The 22,709-nt window shown below is 39.1% G+C and overlaps 1 protein-coding gene across 5 annotated transcripts in view; it reads right to left on the bottom strand.

Moving 5' to 3' along the window:
* The window catches only part of HTR7 (5-hydroxytryptamine receptor 7), a 94,686-nt gene that overhangs the window by 13,305 nt on the left and 58,672 nt on the right, over nucleotides 1-22,709 (bottom strand). The gene's annotated exons all lie outside the window — the stretch shown is intronic.

Genomic DNA, 22,709 nt, shown 5'->3' with positions numbered 1-22,709 from the left:
ACCTTCTGTGGCATTGTCAAATTATCTGAGTTTTAAGCTATGGGAAAAAAACATTTAAGGAAAAGAAAAAAAAGAAAAAAGGTAGATGAGGAAAGCACTGAAGGAAGGTGTTAGAACTGACTGCACACCCCCAATTAAGCTCATCCCTGCCCTGAGGCTGAATGCAGTTTCCACCAAAAAAAAATCTCCCCTTCTTTGCTTTGGTTCAGGAGCTCTCTCCAAGTTTTTCCTGCTGGAACTCCTTTGCAAACCTCTCTTTTTGGACCTAGTCCTTGCTCTCTATCAATTCCTGTGAATGGAGCCTTTGGTCTCCTTCCCAGATTCCCCAGGCAGCCTTTGCCAGGGCTTGGACTTTGATTATTTTCTCCTTTTGCCTGTAGCCACAGGCATAAACTGCTTGTTCCCAAGCCTGGACCTGGCTTCCAGGATATTGTACCAACCCAGGTTGGAGGTCCAATGACAGAGATTAGTTCATCTAGTTTCCTAGGTGGCCACCAGATGGCATTGTCAGACCATCTTACATCTACTTACTGGGGGTTGGGATGGTAGGTAGGTAGAGCAATACTGTAGGTGTTTGTTGGAAGGAGGAAGGAGGATTACTCATGCATGACAAGAAAAGAAATTATATTGTATTTGTGGGGGGTCATACAAAAAATTAGCAAGCCTGGAACTCACAACCTGGTAAACTCCAGTTCTTGAGGAAGCCAGTTCTGTTTTCCCTTCCATCCTTCACATTTTCATTACTTAAATAGGGACTTATATCTTCAGGCTTAATTAAATCTAGCCTCTCTCCTGCTCACATAAGTAATATCAAGTCTACAAAGATTAAACCTGAGAGATTAATTAATTGAGTATCAAAGGACATCTCAGAGTATTAAATAATCTCATAAGAACCACATACTTATTCATCCTAATATATTTAGTCTGACTTACATTACATTTCAGTGATGAGGACTCAGTCCTTCCTGGATATACAAATTATATTCCATAAACTTCCCTATTTTAGGCTCCATTCTCTAATGGCCTCAAGTAAAGTCTTACAGTAATGGAATTATATTTTATTCTGTAGTCTCCTGGGTACCACCTGGGACTTTTGAAGGCTAAAATTAACCAAAAGATGATCAGAAAAAAACATGAGTGCTCATTAAAGTGTCTGGAAATAAAATAAATAAACAAAAGTCAACAACTTTCTAAAAAAGGATTAACAATCAGAAAATATCATGGAAGAAAATAATTTCATTTACAGCAACAATCAAAAAATTAAAATATCTAGAAAATTCTTTTTAAGTGACCAGGGCCTATATGAAGAAAACATAAAATGATACCGAGAGACCTAAGAGAACACCTGAATCCATGAGAAAAAAAAATTTTAATAAGAAAGTCTAGTATTATAAAAGTGCCAATTTTCCCTTAATTAATATAAAAATATATAACTCTAGCATTTCTTTTGTTAGTTCTACCAATTTTAAGTTCATCAAGTAAATAAGCAAAAGTAGACAAAATCTGAAAAAGATGCAAAATGAAGGGATACTTATAAAAAAAGTATAAAGCCACAGAAATAAAATTTCAATAATAATTACTCAGAAATAGACAGATCAATAGAACAAAATAGATCCCAGAAGTATATTCAAATATATAAGGGAATTTAATATCAGAAAGTAAGTCATTTTAAATCAGAGTAAAAGATTAGATATTCATGAAGTCTGACAACTGGCTAGCAATTGGGGTAAAAATAACTCTGAATTATCTTTCTCCTTATTCAAAACTAAATCCCAGATGGATCAAAGATTATTATGTAAAAAAATTAAAACCCTAAGACTACTATGAGGAAATATGGGTATTTCTGCAATCTGGCCAAAGGTCATTGTTAAGCATGATACAGAAGCTTGAAACTATCAAATGATGCATTGATAAATTTTTGACAAAAATTTTATTAAAATAAATAAATAAATAAATGACATTTAGTTTAAGTTAAAAATCCCTACATACAGAATTAAGTCAAATGACAAACTTGCAGTCCAAATAACAATATCTCAACATTCACAGATCTCTTACAAGTCAGTAAGAAAAAGACAACCATCTCAACAAAAATAGTGAAGCAATTAAACAAAAAAGAAATAAGAATATCCAATAAGCACTCAGAAATATGTACAACTTCATTAATAATTAAAGATATACAAATTTTAAAATAAGGACAAGTGCTCTATTATCTTGCTGACGGGAGTTTCAACTGAGATAACAGTTTTGGAGGGCAGTTTGGTAATTAATATACATTAACATTTGCCTTTTGGCTCAGGTTTCTAGGAATTTGTCTTGGGAATATAATTGTACAGGTGCAAAGTGATTAACGTGCAAGGAAGGATGTTAACTAAACATATAACAGAGGAGAAAAGAGATGCAATCTAAATATCTATCAGTATAGTGTGTGTGTGTGTGTGTATATATATCATGTAACCATTAAAAATTATGATGTATATATATCTATTTACTGATATGTAAACAACCCAACCAAAAGTAGATAGACAACAATGACTAGCCCTAAAGGACAAGTAACAGAATATCATATATTCTATTAATCTGTTTATGTAAAACTAGGTGTTTGTATGAGTATGTGCATGTATATATTCTGAGATGTCTCGAAAAAGATCCACCAAAATAATAATAGCAATTTTATCTGAGTTGCAGAGATTTGATTAGTTTAAAATTTTTTCTCTGCTTTTTTATGCATAATTTTAAACTGTATATAATTTTTTTAAAGCCATTTTAATTCTAAGAACAAAATGAAAGATTTAAGAGAATTCTGTGATTCCTAAGTCACGTAAGTGATTTTGGCAACAGAGATGATCTGCTGCATAAAATCTGTAAGAAGCTGATAATTAAATCTTAGATAGTTTTATTCGATTAGCTTTTCAAAAGTGTTTTATTACATTCACAAGTTCACACAAAGAAAACAGAACTCGTTGGCATTTAAAATCCCATAATTACTACGTAAAGTAATATTGGTATTCAGGGAAGTGTTTGTCCAAATAACAAATTCATTCTCCCCAATCTTGGATAGTATAAATCTGACCTTTTGGGACAGGGCGGGGGGAAGCAAATTAGATTGATTCTAAATATTCCCTAATATGCATGGTTAACATTTGTCACACTAGCATTTTATGCTCACTGTTAATTAGAAAGCAGGGTGCTTATAAAGCCTTCAGAATTTTACTTTAAAATGCATACAAATGTGAAAGTACAGTAAATCTCAGAGACAAAGGCACCAAAGTATTATATAATTGAAAAATGTATGCAACTCACATTAGGGGTTCCATTATAGTGGGGGTTTAGAGAAAAAGAGGATTGGGGAGTTAAAATACACATGGAGAGGAACTGGAAAGCAAATTAACTCGCTGCCTGTCTTCTATCCTAACTGTATAGAAATTATAGATAATGGTTCTTTAATTAAATGGCTTCTCCTGAGTTTTGTTGCTATAGAATAATACTGTACGGGGTAAAGGAAACTGGGTAGAATTACTCTGAAATACAGTGTTTTGGGGAATGTTAGGCTTAAAGAAGGTTTGCACACTTAGAATCTCTCTTCCATGAGACCTCCTCCCTTACAGTAGGTGAAATTCACTGCAACCTCCAGCCTACATCAGTGGTTCCCGAAATTATCAGATTATCAGACTCACCAATAATCTTCTGAAACATACAGCCTCTGGGGCCACCATCCACAGATTATCTTTCGAGGTCTGGAGACTCAGGGTTCTATATTTAGGACTGATGATTCTGGTTCTTTATCCCATGCACTTTTAGGGTAACTTTCCTTCATTCAATTACAAAGACTTTACACTTATTGTATGAAGGACTTTACTTTTACTTTTCATATTTCATCTTAATGGTGTGCTTCCAGTTTGGCCTAACAAAATCGTCACAAATCATATTTCCGATATCTCAGTTATGAGTTCTATCTTTCAGAACTGTGCTAAATGCAAATGAGGTAAGCATGGTTTTTATGTCTTCATCAAGTTGTAGATTTGTTTAAATGCATAATACACAGTAGGGTTTCATAAACCTTTCTGACAAGAAGAAATAAGAATATTTTTACAACAAGAAATACATTTCCCACAGTCGCTCAGTGAAATATATTTACGTATACAAATAAGAAATTGATACATACATATGGGTGTACATCTATGAAGGTATATAGATACAGATGCATATATTTATACATATGAAACTGAAACAAAGTTTCATATGTATAAATACATACCATACTTACCATTACAACTTGCAATTCACTCTCTTCTACTGCATGCTATTCTACTTCAGATTTTTTAAATGCTGGTCTTAATGCACTAATTTGATTTCATGACCCAATAATGGAGCATGACCCAAAGTTTGAAAATAACTGGCCTTCAATAAACATATGGAACGGTATTAAACATCATGAGTCATGAGGGAAATGCAAATTAAAAACACACTGAGATAATACCAACATACATCAGACTGGTTAAAATTTAAAATAATGATGATGGTGACAGTAATAGTAAGAATAATAAATTATAATGCCAAGTGTTTTGTGAAGATACAGAGCAACTGTAATTGTCATGCACTGCAGGTGGGAGTGTAACCTGATATAACTTTGGGAAACCATTTCTTAACACCTCCTAAAGCTGAAAAAATACCCAACCCAATACATATATATTTTTTTTCTGTGACCCAGCAATTCTTCTATGTATACAATGAACATTCATCAGAATACATGTATAAGAATGTTCAAAGCAGTGCTAATGGTAATAACCCCAAATAAAACCAACCCATTCTAAAAGAATAAAATAAGTACAATTCTGCAACAGTAGAATGGGTACATAAATTGTGGTATGTTTACACAGCCAATTCTATAAAATAACAAGAATGAACCAACTACTGCATCAACATGGATGACTCTCAAAAACATGACACTGAGCTAAAGAAGCCAAATCCAAAAGAGAACTCCCCAAACAGGCAAAACTAACCTATGGTGATAGAAGCCAGAAGAGTCGTTGCCTTGAGGGGAGAGGGCATGTTCTGGAAATGTTCTATTTCTTTATCTGGGTGTGTACATAGGTATGTTCACTTTGTAGAAATTAAGTGAACTGTGCAGTTAGGACTTGTGTAGTGTTTAGAATATGTATAAATAAAGTTAATTTTTAAAATAAAATTTTAAAAAGCACCATGGACTTAACATATGCCATTGAACTGGATGTTGACCTGTTCTCTAAAACTATTTTTTTTAACTTTTATTAGAGTATAGTTGATTTACAATGTGGTGTTAGTTTCAGTTGCACAGTAAAGTGAATCAGTTATACATATGCCTATATCCATTCTTTTTTAGATTCTTTTCCCAAATAGGCCATTACAGAGTACTGAGTAGAGTTCCCCGTGCTATACAGTAGGTCCTTATAAGTTATCTATTTCATCACCCAGATACCAAAACCAGACAAAGATACCACAAAAATAGAAAATTACAGGCCAATATCACTGATGAACATTGAAGCAAAAATCCTCAACAAAGTGCTAGCAAATGGAACCCAATAACACATTAAAAGGATCATACACCGTGATCAAGTGGGATAAAACTATTTTCAAAATGGGGTTCCACTCTACTTTTAAATCATTTTCATCAGTGTGTCCAAGCTGTAATTATAGTTAAAACCAGTAAACAATCTAAAATCCCTATTCTGACCTCAGTATTGAGGAAGAGAAGTGGGCAGAGGAGCAGGGACAAAAAAGTAACAAAATTCAACAAAATTTGGAAAGCATAACAAAAGCTTCCTCTTTGAAAAAGTAAATTATGAAACAAGAAGTGAGCTTTTCCCTTTAGGGAGAGAATCAGAATTAATTAAAATAAAGCAAATCGCTTAAAAGTACTTTTAAAATATTCATATATTGTTGCTACCTAATTAATTACCACAATTTAGTGACTTGACACCAATCCTGTAGGTGTCCTTACAGTTCTGTAGGTCAAAAGTCGGGACACAGCACAACTGAGTTCTCTACTCAGGGTCTCAGCAGGCTGAAATCAAGGTGTTGGCCAGGGCTGAGGTGTCACATGAGGCTCAGAGTACTCTTCCAAGCACGTGTTTGTTGGCAGAATTCATTTTCCTGTAGCTACAGAGGTTACCACCATCAAGCATCGGCTGCAATTCTCAACCTCTCTGATCTTTAGACCCTCTTTGAAAAGCACTCACCTGATTAGATCAGGCCCATTGACATTCAAGGGGAAGGAAGTATACAGAGCATGCACACTCGGGAAGGGCAATCTCGGGGCCATCTTAGAACTCTGCCTACCACAGACACTTGGTCACAAGAGCAGCTAAGGAGACAGAAAATATCCCACCAAGGGAGCTGAGCAAAGACCTATTTGCTACCTACTCAGGTTGAGACAAGCCTTCCAGTGAGATTAATGTTGTCTGCACTCTATCATAAGGCAATGGTTTTTCTGCTGAATTTTTCCGTCATTTAATGCAAAAACATAAGGGTCCTCTTACTGTCCACTTGGTTTTTTAGTTGCCTATTACGTAAAACTCTTTATGTCTATTAAAAACTACCAAAGCAGTGTTTTTAGGTAATTACAGAAAGTCATGAAAATGAACAATATAGGAGATCACTAGTGACCCCTACATTATGCCTGGTGTTAATCACTGCCGTTGTATCTGAACTTACAACAGACCCTGAATTTTCCCACCACAGAATTTTTCCACTCAGAGAAACAGAGAAATGGCAAGGCAAAGAGTGAGCCCCAAATTTACCAACAACAATAAAATAAAGGAATGGCATAAAAGCTTAGCTTAAAAGTTCAAAGATTACAGGAAGGGAAAATATATATATATATATTTTTCTGTTGTATGATTGTACTAAGGGGCTTCTAATCCCACCTCACCCCCAGAAGTAGTACTGAAGAAAGAGGGTAAGTGAATAAAATCCTTAAAATTCGGACTAGTACCCTCTTATTTGGAGAGAAGCAAACAGAGGTGGTAAGAAGCCAGCCTGAAAAAAAGTAATGAAAAACCATTGTAAACAGAAGCCCCAACATACCATTTCAGCAAAGGTAAGAAGGGCCACCAGAATTTGCTCTCTTTTAGGACACTGGACTGAACTGGGATACACCAAGGTCCACAAGGGGTAACCCTCAGCTTAATGGAAAGTACTCTGGTACGGGACATTGAATGAGAATTCAGAAAAAAGAACAGTACTCCATTAAAGGCTACACTCAGCTGCAGTGAAGTCTACTCCCTTCCCTTCCTCCAGCCCTGCACCTTTAGGCTACGGAGAAGTAGATACAATAAACAGTAGTCTAAAGAATAAAATTAACCAATATCAAATAGGGCTGAATATCAAGAAGAAGTCAACCACACTATGTCAGAACAAACATTAAGCTTAAAATAACCTATGAATGAGCAGGATGGGAAAAAAATGATATAGTAACTATACCAACATGCTACAAAAATAACCCCGGTGAAAGAAGCAACTGAATATGCATAAGACTGTTGAAGAACAAAGATCAAAAAGAAAACACAACCCTCAGAAGAGAAGCCGTTTTCCTACAAATACTTTTCACTGTGAAGGAGCTTAACAAGTATATGTTATCACTACAGTAGAGGCGCAAAGATGAGATGTTAAAACAACAGAACAAGACACAAAAAGGGACTGTAAGGGACTTCCCTGGAAGCGCATTGGTTAAAAATCCGCCTGCTAATGCAGGAGTCACAGATTCGAGCCCTGGTCCTGGTCCAGGAAGATCCCACAGGCTGCGGAGCAACAAAGCCTGCGAGCCACAATTACTGAAGCCCACGCTCCTAGAGCCTGTGCTCCGCAGCAAGAGAAGCCATCACAGTGAGAGGCCCGCACACCACAACAAAGAGTAGCCTCTGCTCTCTGCAACTAGAGAAAACCCGCTTGCGGTGACAAAGACCCAACGCAGCCAAACATAAATAAATAAAATAAATTTGTTTTAAAAAGGGACTGTAGAGTTAAGGAAATAAACTGAGGCCAAAACACGACCAGTGCAGATTTAATAGACAAATTAGAAGCAGCTTGGAATAGAACAGACGCACCTGAAAAGCAAATCAATGGCATGAAGTAAAGGCTTGAGGTAATAACAATAAATAAAACACAGAGGGAAAAATGCATTCAAGCAATCAAAAAGAAGATAACAGTCATACAAAGAGAATGCAACCTAAACATCACCGGTGTTCCCAAAGAAAAGAAAGAACCCAACAAACATAAACAACAAAATTGAAAACAGAGGTGCAGAGGTAAACAGAGGTACAATACATAAAAAGTATAATATAGGATATTTTCCTTAATGAAAGAGCTGAATGTTATGATCCAAGGGACACATAACATAGTGGGGGGAAAAAAATGACAGAATTATTATCAACGAGATCTAACCAGGTAAAGTCACTGAAATTCAGAACGTGGAAAGATGTACGCAGACATCTGAAATGAAAAAAGAAATCGAGGAATATGAAAGGGGGAAAGAAAATTGAGCTGGTTCTCAACAGCATCAATCTGTAACAGGACAAACTTAAAAAAAGTCTAGACAGATGTGAGTGTACAATAACATTATACCTGCTATTTAAGGTTATGAAATCAACAAGGAGACTTTCTCAAACATGAAAGAATTTGGGGGGACATAGTGCCCTATATGGGTTTATCCCTTTGGGGGGGGGGACCAAAATTCATCCAACCAAAAGATGAATCAAATTGAAGAATTTAGAACCATGATTCTAAACCAAGGTCATCACTGAACCTGTTTAAATGTAGAAACTAATACCTGTGGGAATGATATTAGAAAAACAGAATCAGGAGCTGAGGGAAACAGGGTAGGATACAGTGCTAGAATTCTAACCATGTCAACTTTCACAGCGGGGAACAATTGATACTGTCTAAAATTTTAATATATAGTTTATGTAAATCCAATTTCTTGCTGGTTTTCATATTTTCCCCATGACCTTCATACAATCTTTTAGGAACTACTAGCTCTAAAATTAATAGCTCTTACTTGAAGTTCTTCCTTCTTTTTCATTTTTCTTCTTTTAAATTCAAGTAAACTCAGTTTCAATATTATATGAAAATAACATGTATAGTGTGATCTCATTCTTATAATTTTTTATCTATCAACTTTCTATCTACCTGCCTGTAGAGTCAGCCAACCAGACAGCCAGCCATCCTTCTAAGTGGACATAAGCACAAAGAGACATCTAAAATGATGCTCACCAAATGTTATCACGGGTTTTTTTCTCTGCATCAAAAAGACATCTAAAATGATGCTCACCAAATGTTATCATGGGTTTTTTTTCTCTGCACAGGGAGAGTTTAGATGATTTGTGGTTTTATTTGTATGTTTTACAATTGCTTGAAATTTTTATAATGAGCACATTTAATTTTCACAAAAATTAAATTATTTCTCTAAAATATAGCAAGGCCTTTTTAAAAATAATGATTTTAACCAGTCATTTAACTCACCTGCCAGTTGGTTCCTTACAAATCTCTCCATGAACTTGGCAAGTTTGGAATTAACTGTTAATTTAACCGTATTCAATTCCTCAGAAAATTGTGCAAATTATTATGCTCTCTGAATTCTCACTAACTTCTTGGATCGCAAAGTAAATTGGGAGAGAAAGCCAGTTCTAAGCATCCTAACAATATCACCTCCTAATGAGATGCAGTGGGCTAAAGATGGCTATGTATTCTTTGCCCCTCTCTCTTTGAGAGGTAAACTCTTCCCCTCTCCTTTATTCTAAACTCACCTTGTGACTTATCTTTACCAACAGAGAGTGAGGCAAGTGATACTGTGTAACTTCTGATGCTGAGCCTTAAGAGATCTACAGCTTCCACCTTCACTGCTTGGAAAACTTCCTCTTAGGAGTCCACCATGCTGCAAGGAAGCCCAAGCTAACCCTGTTAAGAAAGACAGTGCCACGTCGGGGAGCACTGGGGAGTCAGACATATAAATGAAGCCTTCTTGGACCTTTCAGTCCAGTCTAGATACCAGCTGAGTGCAGCCAAGTGAGTAATCCCACATGACGCCTTTTGGAGTCAACAAACCACCCACATGAACTCTGCCCAAGTTCCTGACCCAGGACATTAGAAGCAATAATAAATAAAGTTACAGGGTGGTTTATGAGGCAACAGTAGATAATTGAGACAGCGTAACAATGCCTTATTCTCCTAACTAGCACGTGACCTTAGAAATTGGATTCGCTGGCAAGTACTTCACCGCACCACTAGGAATGAGTCTGTCCAACCCTACTGTTTTAACTTGACACCTGCATCCTCTAAAAAGTGAGCCACAAACACTAATGTTTGAAGCAACTCTAAAATCCATTCCATGCCTACACTGGGACTTTGACTCCATCTTGACTGATGAATTTATTCATTCAAAGACTATATCTTAAGTATCTGCAGTACACCAGGTACTGCTTTAAGGGCTGGGGAGATACAGTAGTGAATGAAACAGACAAAAATCTATGAAGCTGACAAACTGGTGTGGGGTGGAGAGAAAACTCATAAGCAAATAAGTAAAAGCATATAGTAGGGTCCGATAATTATGAGTGCAATGGAGGAAAATAAGGCAGGGGAGAGGACTAGGGAGTTCAGGGTGGGTTTGGGGGCAAGCTGCAACACAGATTTGCATTGTGATCACAACCTCAAAGCCCTTTCACCTCTACCTGCCAGGCTAGGTGTCTGGACCTCAGCTTTTCCTTGAAATTTGAGATTGGCATGTCCCTTTGGGTTGAAGATCCCCATTATCTCAAGCAGGAGTTTCCTACACAAGTTTTATTCAACAGAATCTAAACCTTCCCTGTGCAAGGACGTATTTAAAGAACACTGACTGTGGGCCTGTGCTTTCTTCCCTCCTCTAAGGCCCAGCTTCTAAATTATTTTCTCTTCCTCTCTCTCTTAACTTTCCAAGTCTACAGGTTTATTCTGTTCCACCAACAGGTATAAATGTATGGGTGGGCACATGTGTTTCTACTGTGTGTCTATATTATATTCCATTCAATCCTCCATAGTTCTCGTTCCTTCTCACCCCAATTTTATGGAACACCTTGTCTATCTCAGCTGCTTTTGTTTCCTACCCACCCACTTCCTTCTGATTCTCCCAATAATCTGGTTTCCACCCTCATCACTCAAAAGCAGTTTACTCTAAAAGTTACCTCCCTTTTAGTCAATTCTAATTGTTTTTTTCTCATTTCTGATAACTCTCGACTTCTCTCCTCCCTGAAGTGTGATTGCAGACTGCCCAGTCTTTCTCAAAATGCTCTCCACCCACAACTTTTGTGGCACTGCCTTGCCCGCTTCCTTATCTTAGGCTGCATGGAGAGGTAACATCTCTGGAGTGGCTAGATGATATTTAACCTCAAGAGAAAATGAAAACAATCTAAACCTTGCACTGGGCAGATCTGGTTTGAATTCTAGCTCTGTCCTTTTAACTAGCTAAAGTATTCTGAAAAAGATCCTCAAACTTCCTGAGCTTTCTCTGCCTCACACATAAAGCAACAGGAAAAGAATATCTATCTTGTGATTCACTACGATGATTACATGAGAACATGTATGTAAGTAAAGCTTTTGCCCCACTCTCTACCTAACAGCCACTCAAAATATATTGCTGACTTCCTTTCCTCCGAACCCACTCTTTAAGAAAGGAATGGGCAAATAAAACTGTAACCTGAGTCGATCCAATAAGAGGGTAAGAGGGCTGTAATACAAAGCATCTGAGAAAGGAAGTAAGACTCGAGGGGAGTTATCTCTACATACAACAGAGTATAGCAGCACACAGTAGGTGTTTGTAGAATTCACTGGTGCGATTGCTGGCTGGATCTGAATTGGTGAAGTGGCAGTACAAATGGTGAAAAGAAGACAGAAGCAAGAGATAATGTTGAAACAGAGTAAAGAGAACTTGAAAATGGTTTAGTAAGGATGAGGGGTAGGGATAAAGATAAAGGAGGAATTGAAGAAGCTCATCTGTTTTCAAGCCAGGATGACAGGGAAGATGGTGGGCCAGTATCTGAAGTAAGCAGTTCTCAATCCACTGTAATCCCCTTTCACCCAAGAGACCTCTGAGACGGATCTCGCTGGGATGACTGATGCCCTCTCTAGATCCCGAGGACATTTCTCCATCCTCGTCATACACAATAGCTCTGCAGCTCTCAGCATGCACTCACCGCCTCCTTCTTGAAACTCTTCCCTTGGTCCCATATTGCCACACTCTCCCAGTTTTCCCACCCCTCTGCCCACTCTTGCCCAGTCTCCTTTGCTGCCTTGTCCTCTACTAGCGGGCCTTCATGTTTTGGAATTCCTCAAGGCTGGGTCCCAACCCCACTTTTCTTCTGTTTCTACTTTCCTAGTTCTCCTCCACAATTACCAGTGCTTCAAAAACCTCTATTGATTGATGATCCCCAAATTCAAATCCCTAGCCCAGACCTCCCCTTGGAGCTCCGGACTGACAAATCCAACAGCCTCCTTCACGTCTCTACTTTGCTATCTCTAAAACATTTTATTCACTCCTTAGTTCAACACCTTGTATGGGTCTGGCCCCATCTCGACATGTGCAAATGTATCATCATCTCCACCAACTGAGCCTTATTCTATTCCCCTGATTCGTGAATCCATCTAAGGGTGTGGTTCAGAAACCTGGGAGTCATCCTTGACTCCTCCTCTTTCATCATTCCCCTCCCCATTATCGACACAGCCCTGCCTATTTTACCTCCTCAGTGCCTCTAAAACCTACCTGCTTCTGTCTGTCTACACTGCTACCACTCTAGAATCACTCTCTCTCCATGGATCACCACAACAGCCTCTAAATCGGCCCTCCATATATCTTCTTCTCCTTCCTAATCCATTCGCTTCATGCATCCAGGGTGATATTTTCTTTTTAAATTTTTTAATGTTAACTTATTTCATTGGATAAGTAACATCTTCACATACTTCAAAATTTTACATATAATTAGGTGTATATTGAGAAGTCTTACTTCAAATCCTATTTCCATCCTCCTCACCCCCGCCTCGTAAATGTATCACTTTTATTAGAACCCTGTGCACTCCTCCAGCTTTTCTTTGTACAAAGGCAAGCAAATAGAAATACGTGTTCATGTCCACTTTCTTACATGTGAGACAGCATACTGGATGCACTATTTTGCATTTTTCACCTAACAATATATCCTGGAGATACTTTTACACTAGTGCATCGAGAGCTCGCTCATGATTTTTCAGAGCTGCATAGCATTCCATTGCAGGGCTTTGCCATCGTTTACTTATCCAGTAATCCATAAATAATAGGATAAATAAATTCAAATGCTATCAACAACATTTTTACCTATGCCATCCACCATCAAGGACATCCACAATTCAGATGCGAACACCCAGACATATAAAGGATGAAACAATTCCAATAGCTTGGTGATATGAGCCCTAAAACTTAGGGGCCACCTGTCCTTCAGTTGGCCTTTGAAGAAAAGGAAGGATGTGGTTGGCAAAGGCTGGTGTTCAGCCACTCAAGGTCCCACTGACACACAGCACAGGACTGATGTTTCTTCCCATTAGCCAAGAACACTCCCATTATCTGGAGCCCAGAGCCCAGTTCACAAAACTCCTGCAACGGCTGAAGGTGTGTGTCCTTGAGCCATCCTTGCAGAAAAGACAAGAAGGCAAGTTTCCTTAATGTACCCCAAGTTGCTGCACCATTTGAATATGAACATCATTTTACTCCTACGTTAAGAATATCATGCATAGCAGTCTAAATTCATTGATATTCAAGTTATTAAAAAGCATAGAAAAATATGGCATATATAGCTTTGGGAAAGACACATACCTCTCTATTTAATACTTTGAAAACACCATTTCCCCTTAAATGAGTTGTATGGAAAGTTACAAATGAAATTTACTCTATACTCTCATTTCTATTCATTATTGTTGATAATTAATTTGCCCATTTCCATTAATCTTCCCCCAAAGCAATCAACTAACAAGTATATTTAATCTTCAAAAGCATATTATGTATGCATATGAATACATAATTCCAACGTATTTTCTTTCTGAACTGAATTGCTTATCGGACCTAGGCCCATCACAAATGTTCACATATTTCCACTGAAATAGGAGTAGAATATAAATCAGCATGTACTTACCAAAATGCATTTTCTCATTTAAAGTTTTAAACATACTCAGCTTTATACCTCTCAACTAACTATAACCAAATACATACTTTAAATAATTATGAGAACAATGAACATAAGATGTTTTACAATTAGAAAATCAATTATATAATATATTCCAACCTACAAAAGGAATTTTAAAAGTTCGGTTCTAAAAACCAAAGCAAAAATACAACAGTAACATCAGAACCAGTTGGCAAAAACACCAAATGCCAAGAGTCAGTGCTTTGAACAAAATGAGTAAAATTGAAAATCCCTTTTGTGGACTGTGAGATAAGAAAGAAATTAAAAGAGGAAAGAAATGAAAAGAGAAAGAAAATATCATATAGAAAGACCAATAATTTTCAAAGTAAATTAAAACATACAACAAAGAATTAAGAAAAACCTCTTGGGAAGAACCATAAATCAGTATATCTTTAAAAATAGTATTTAGGAAGGCATCTCAATTGAAAACTGATGACAAAATTACCATTAAATAATTCAATAACCTCCTAAGTTCAGAGGATATTAAGACAAATTCCTAAAAACAAAACCTCCACATCATAGCAGCACAACTTTATTCTTATCTACATAATACTTTAAAATAGCAAATAGGCATCAGGTATTTGGTTACTCATTCTTATCTTTCATTTTAATCCTTTATTCTCGCATTTTTTTCAAACTATTTCCCCATAACATGGCATTATTTATCAGTTTGAAATAATATTCAGTACTAGTAGTCTATATGAGCCATCTCAGAGTCTAATAGCTTAGCTGTCTTCCTCTCCTAGGATACACGGCATACATCAGTAAGAGAGAGACGTTCCCCTCCTCTTCCTTCCTCCTTTGGCACACTAATCACTACAAAACCACTCCAAGGAGAGAGGGGAACTACTTCAAAGGAGTAAGACTTTTATTAATATTTTTCAATCAAATGTTGCAATCTCTTTATCCTTTTTCCTTTTGTAATTTTCATGTTGGCCTATGTAATTGCTTTGTCCATGTAATACTCATGGACATCTGAGTATTTCTAGGACTTCCTAGGAAAGTCATCAGATGGGATGAGTTTATTGAAAAAGAAACAGAATTAGAAATTCAATGACCGAAAAAAACCACTACAACTTTAGTGCAGAGGCTATTTCTATTCTTCTCTTCTTTCCCTTAGTCCTGTTTCACGACATGTATCTTTACACTAAAGCAAAAACCTTCCAGAATTAAAAATCATAGCTGATAAACTTACTTTCTACATGTATGGGGGAAAATAATTGTGTTCTTTTTATACATTTGTCTACCCATAAACCCACCCTCCATTGTGTAAGTTTAATGAAATATGGCTAATTTTTTCCTTTTATCCCCAGAATGATTATGCTAAAAGAACAAGAAGAGCAAAAATAATTCTGCCTCATGTTTTCATAGCATTTGAATAATACTGGCTAGTATCTACTGAGCATTCATCATGCCAGGCTCTGTGATAAATGCTTATACACAGCATTGGATTCAGTCCTTATAACCCTAAATGGTAGGTACTATCCCCATTTTACAAATGGGGAATTTGAGGCTCAGAGAGGTTAACTTAGTCTCTCAATGTCACATAGTTAATAAAGCTCAAAACTGGGTTTCAAACATGGGTTTTTCTCCAGAGCCTCCCCTTAACCAATACACACTTTTCTACTGAATCAGTTACAAAGCACATCCATATACCTGGTCTAGTATAATCCCTGTTTCCCATTTATATTGGAGAATCATTGAATATCTAGCTGGAAAGAGCTTAGAAGCCCTGACTCTAACTCAATATGGAAATTCCCACTTAGAGCATGACCAGCTTTTAGTTAAAGTCATACACTGACAGAGAAGTCACAGCTGCTTGAAGCAAACAGCTACACTGTTGGATGGTCACAAATGTTTAAAAAGTTCTACGCTAAGTCCAGGACAACTGTACCTTTTAATGGATTCCCTTCCATGGGTGTTATTCTTTTAGAGCAACTGAGACTAATTCTTAATCTTTTCCATATGACAAATATATAAATGACTGCAGCCATTTGTGATCTTTTCGCATCTTCTGTTCAGTTAGGTCCTTTCCATTGGAAATGACAGAACTCCACACTCAGACAAGATTAAGCAAGAAGGCAAGTGTAAGGGCTCACAAGTAAAACAAGTTGAGGTTACACTTCAGGCACGTCTCAATCCAGGGGCCCAAAACGATGTCACCAGAATCTGGGTTCCCTCCAATTCTCATCTCTATTCCCATCAATGTGGCTTAATTCTCAAGCTCAGTGAAAGGCAATATGGTGTCCAGCAGCTCCAGAGTTATATTTTGCAAGGTTCAATCTGATTCAAAAGTGTATGCTTTCCCCCAGCACAGCCAGAAAATATCTTATTGTGTTTTGTTGGCTCTGATCAGTTCACACATCCATCCCTGAACAAATCATGCAGGCCAGGAAAAACACCCAACAACCCGGACTGGGGCATCCACTTCACCAAAACACATGGAGTAAGAATAGGGGTAGGGACAGTTTCCCAGACAAAAATAATAGTTCTACTGAAAACAAGTTATCCTTCTTTTCGGTAGAATTTGTCAGTGATCTCATAACATGACTACAGACTTGAACTCAGGACTCCAAATGTGCCTGAACCAGCATAGATTACGTGAAAAGCAGAATCATTTTTTTCACATTTGTGTGTTAGATTTATAATTCAAGCTTATACAATTATATTGGAATTCAAGGTGTTTCTTCTTTGTTGGAGTTGTTCTTCTCTCAAGTACTGAGCGCTTATTTTGTGCTAATTGTGTCCCTAGCTTATTCCTTAGGGAGATTCTACAACCGTATGTCTTATTCTGACTTCTGCACTTTTGTCTGACAGGTTTATAATTTGGAGGCTGCTTCTCTTGAATTTTGTTATAACAGAGGATCAGTTAGACACATTTGGCTAGGAAAAAAAAATTTTTCAGAAAAACCAGCTCAAAATGGCCTAAACACTGAGAATGATTTACTATCTCCCCCAAACATGAAGTCACAAATTTGGCTGGCTCTGAGATACTTAATTTGCCAGCCCAAGAACATCAGGCAGGACTGGGTTTCCTTCCATTTTTTCAATCTGACATCCTCAGTGTTGGGACCGGCAGCTCCATGGACAGGATATGGCAACTGCCATTCCAAGCATCACACACAAACCGAACCCAGTGGGACTTTGACATACCGTTTCTTCACGAGCATCTCTCTTTAAGCAGTAAAACCCTCCAGATGGCCTTCTCCACAGCCTTGTGCTGAAAGCTCACTAGCTGTGAATGACATCACATACTTATCCCTAAACCAATCACAGATAGAAACACGAGACAACCATGAGTGGTTGAATGAAACATGACCACGCGTAGAAGAGAGGGTCCCTGAACAAAATAAGGTTCTTTGAACAAGGAAGAAGAGCGGACATACTTGGGGAGGTAGCAGAGAAAAAGTTAAAATCAATCATACTCTCATCGCCCCAGAAACAGATCTGATTAACACTGTGGTGTATTTCCTTCCAAACTTTTTTTCCGTCATTTTTGGTTGCTTCTCTTAAAATGTTTTCATTCATTCATTTGCTTGACAAATATTTATTGAGAACCTAACTGCTTCCCACTACTGTTCTAGGCAATGGAGATATGGTGGTGATAAAGGCAAGGAAACAATCGGATATGGTTTTTCCAGGCAGTGTTAGGTGCCAGGTAGATGAATTACAAAGGGATTGAGGGCGAGGACAGTGCAGTGGGCAAGGACAGGTGGTGAGGTGAGGGCGGGCCTATCTGAGCAGAGTCCTGAGACAGGTGAGAGTGAGTCACAGAAGGATCCAGAGAAAGTGAATCCTATATACAGATGCCCTGAGAACAGCACACGGCCATGCCCAAAAGCCAGCTGAAGGGCCAGAGTGGCCAGCATCATCGGGTGAGCAAGAAAGGGAGATGTAAGTGACACATCTGGCCAGGAGCCAGACCTTGTGGGGCCTGGCAGGCCCTTATGAGGCCTTCAGTTTTATTCTCAACAAGATGAGAAGCCCTTGGGGGGCTGAGCAGGGGAGACGGGGCCTGACTTACATTTTGCGACATTCACTCGGGCTGCTCTATGCAGGAGAGACTCCGTGGACACAAAATTCTAGTAAGCAGCCTTCTTTCAAGAATTTCTGACAGCTTTTTAATGTCATTTTTTCCTCATTTAGAAGAACAATCTTGTCTATTCACTAGCTTTCTCCTATGTCTCTGAGAGTCTGTTTCAATTCCTTATTGTAGACAGGCACTGGCCAAGAGAAATACATAATGAGAGCCACAGATTTAAAGTTTCTAGTAAAAATAGAAGTAAAAAGAAATAGGTGAACTTGAATTTAATATTTTATTTAGCCCATATTTCCTAAATATAATTTCCACATATAACCAATATAAAAATTTTAATGAGATATTGTACAGTCTTTTCCTTGTATAAAAGCCTTTGAAATCTAATGTATATTTTACACATATAGCACATCACAATTCTCACTAACCACATGTAGTTATTGCTTACCATACTGGACCTGGAAGTTTGGGACAATAGTTTCTACTTGTTCTGTATTCCTTCTAATGTGTCCCTTATGCTATATCATACCTTTAATATTTGAGGACTTAACTTCATAAATATTTTAATTTTGAAAGGTCTGGCTAACTTTAATATCCTGTATCACTCAGATCTGTTGGGTGGAACTTGTCTCATTCTATTATCTCTTTAGATTAAGTTTTTAGTTTCAAATACTTTAATTAAAAAACACCCGGGGGCTTCCCTGGTGGCGCAGTGGTTGAGAATCCGCCTGCCGATGCAGGGGACGCGGGTTCGTGCCCCGGTCTGGGAAGATCCCACATGCCGCGGAGCGGCTGATTCTGTGAACCATGGCCACTGAGCCTGAGGGTCCGGAGCCTGTGCTCCACAACGGGAGAGGCCACAACAGTGAGAGGCCCGCGTACAGCAAAAAAAAAAAAAAAAAAAAAAAACCCCACAAAACACATTCGGGATTTCCTGGTGGCGCAGTGGTTGACAGCCCATCTGCCGATGCAGGGGATACGGGTTCGTGCCCCGGTCCAGGAAGATCCCACATGCCACGGAGCGGCTGGGCCGGTGAGCCGTGGCCGCTGAGCCTGTGCGTTCGGAGCCTGTGCTCCGCAACGGGAGAGGCCACAGTGGTGAGAGACCCGCATACCGCAAAAAACAAACAAACAAACAAACAACAACAACAAAAAAAAACACTCATATAGTTGTAGGCTGGCGAGCTCTAGTTCAGGATATTTACTTGAAAAAAGTAGAATACTGGCAATCTTTATGTTCTGTAATTAACTGGATGTATTTTATTAACCTTAGAAAAGATGTGAAGCTGAATTATTTTTCCTTTCTTTTAAGTTCATGACCTAAATTTGATTTAGTCAAGTAAGTAATTTCATAAACTTCACACCTCATAGGTTGAAAGAACTTCTCATAGGTTGAAAGAACATAACATCATTTTTTAATTTTAAAAGCAGCATTTATGCAGAGTAAAATAAAATTATCAGGTATAAAAATGCTGATTAACCAGAATACTTAGGGAATAAGATGGTTTTGTTAATTGAATTCTAAAGTTAATGTTTGTTCCTTATTGTGAAAAATCTTTCTAAAATATATTAGGCAGACTTCCACTTAAATAAGTATAGTCTACTTACTATAACATAATTTTGTTTGATGATTCCAGAAGTTGTGCAGCTTCGGTGTTATTATTCTGAATAACAGCCATTCTTGTACAGAGATATAAAGAAAATCCAATTATTTAAGGTCTTAGTTTAGCTGAGGTCTGGCCAGAATTCCCTACAGCATGGCAAATGAGAATAACTATTATTTTATAGAGTAAGTGAGAGTGTACCAGTTAGGAATGCTTTGGGCTGAACATAATAACCTCTCCAAAGTGGGGTTTGTTTTCCCATGGAGGTCAGGGGTCCCAAACAGGTATGGTGACTCTGCAATGCCATCAGAGACCTGTCCTTCTAAATTCCCATTCTTAACAGACTTCTTTTGTGACCTTAAGATAGCTCCTACAAAGAGAGGCATAACTTCCACATTCCAGGCAAAAGGACAGGAGAAAGGCCAAAAGGCAAAAGATTAAGGCAACCAAGTCTGTCCTTTGTAAGCCCTTCTCCAGGAGCTTCCCCCAAGAACTTCCATCTCAGTCGCCTTGGCCAGGACTGTGTAAAATGACCACTCTAGTGCCGAGAGAGGCTGGGAGGCTAGTAGTTCAAGTGGAACCATTGCCATCCAAACCAACCAGCGTCTTGTTAATAAAGAAAAATGGTAGAATGTATTGGAAAAGACAACTGGCAGTTGCACACAAGCAGTTCCCACTGTGGGAAGCAGGGAGTTGGCTCCTGAATCCCCTATGTTTTGTGGCAGCTGAACAGGAAGTGAGAAGCAAATAGGATCAGTAATGAGAGGATACAATGTGTATCGACAAGGAACAATGCCACCTCACATCCACACATGCCTCTTCATCAATTCCTCCTCACTTGATGTTGGAAATTCCTCCATGGATAGACATTCCCGAGTGTACAACTCCTACTTGTTCTTTCCTCCTCTGATTCCCCTAAAGCTGATTCTAACTAGCTGAACCATGGATCCCAAAGGATGTGGACAATGGCATGAGTCTTCCTACGCCAGCTGCGTCAGCCAGCAGACTAGACCGCTGGACATGCTGAGGCTCCGGACTATCCTCAAAACAGAGACTGTAATATTAAAATGAAAGACGAGTCTCACGGCTCCGGCTGCTCAAACATGACCCCTTTCAACGAACTGGAGTCCCCCACAGAAACATGCGCTAGATATTCGCTTTTTACCTCTATGATTAATCCAGGCCACTTCCCACTTGCCCATACCCACTGCCTCTCACACAGGGCTTTTCTGTTTCTTCCACCGTCCAAATATGGCTCAACTCTGAACCTGATTTTTCAGCTTTGACTGCATCATCCCTCCAGACTCCAGAACACTCTCCCTCCAGCCCCAGGCAACCTGACCTTTGCCTTGTTCCTGGGTGACCCGCAGCTGGTGTTGTCCCACCTGTCAGAGAGGAGATCAGGCACCCCTAAATTTCTACTTGGAAGTGGGAGAGCTGTCACCCCGATCCCGGCTGGGAACACTGGTGAAGTGCCAGTGGGAGGGAGGATTTTACACAGGCCACTTGATGGTGCTGTTGTCTTGCACAGCCCCCAAGCATGGTCCCTGGGGAAATGTGTGTGCCCCACCCTGAAGATTCATAAAAAGAATTCCAGGGACTTCCCTGGACGTGCAGTGGTTAAGAATCCACCTGCCAATGCAGGGGGCACGGGTTCGACTCCTGGTCCGGGAAGGTCCTGTGGAGCAACTAAGCCCGTGCACCGCAACTACTGAGCCTGCGCTCTAGAGCCCACGAGCCACGACTACTGAAGCCCACGTGCTCTAGGGCCTGCGTGCCGCAACTACTGAGCCCGCATACTTCAACTACTGAAGATCGCGTGCCTAGAGCCTGTTCCCTGCAACAAGAGAAGCCACTGAAATGAGAAGCCCGTGCACCGCAATGAAGACCCAAGACAGCCAAAACAGTAAATAATAATAAAAATAATAATAATTTTAAAACCCAGAATTCCAGCAAGCTCTCTTTCTCTTTCTTCCGCTTTGGAGCAGAGAATGCTGGAAGAGAAGAGGGTTACAAAAGACAGGGGTAGAGGGACTAACATCATCAGAAATGACAAAAGACGAAGCTCTCTACGTTTCTGAGTCTGCTAAGAAATAAAAGCTGACGTGACTTTGGAAAGCGGTCAGTGTTACATCGCAGCTAGGAAACAGCAAGCAACAGCCAAGGCCCTCTGTGATTTGACCCCCCCCTTATGCTGCCACCTCACCGCAGGCTACTCCTGCCCTCTACCTGCTTCTTGTTTCTCACATACTGTGTTGGTTGAAAGAAGCTGGGTTATGTTCTGAGCAAAAGCAACTCTAGGATCACAACAGTTGTTTATTTTTCACTCATGTCACATCTTCTATGAGTCCAGGCAACACGGTAGGCCAGCTCTCCTCCTTAGTGGTGGCTAAGCGGTGCATCTTGGTGTCAAGGCATGCTTCCACCATCCCCGTGGCAGGGGAGGTGTGCTCTGGAGCCCCACACCCACAGATGAGCGCTCCCACCCAGAAGGAATGCTTGTCACTTCCACCCACATTCCACTGGCTGTGGCATATTATGTAGCCTTAACTAACCACAGTGGGACAGGAAGTCAATCAGCCACGTGTCCAAAAGGAGGACGATGGAAACACTGGTGAGCAAGGCTAATCCCTGCCACACAGTCCATGTTCTCTTCCACCTCCACACTCTAGGTCCTCAGAGTAGACCCTGGTTAACTTCCACCCTCATCACTTATTCCTCACCCTCCAGCCCTGTACCCAGGCTAAGTGAGAACTGTGCTGATATCATTATACTTGTCACAGCATGTTATTATTTGTCTTACGCACAAAATTGCACGCTTCCAAAGGTATTTTACTTGTCTTTTAAAAATTCAAGTAT

The sequence above is a fragment of the Kogia breviceps genome, chromosome 2 (genome assembly GCF_026419965.1).
Source record: "Kogia breviceps isolate mKogBre1 chromosome 2, mKogBre1 haplotype 1, whole genome shotgun sequence".
Classification (NCBI taxonomy): Eukaryota; Metazoa; Chordata; class Mammalia; order Artiodactyla; family Physeteridae; genus Kogia; species Kogia breviceps.
Note: the sequence above shows the minus strand (reverse complement) of the source record. Positions and strands in the feature narration are given on the sequence as shown.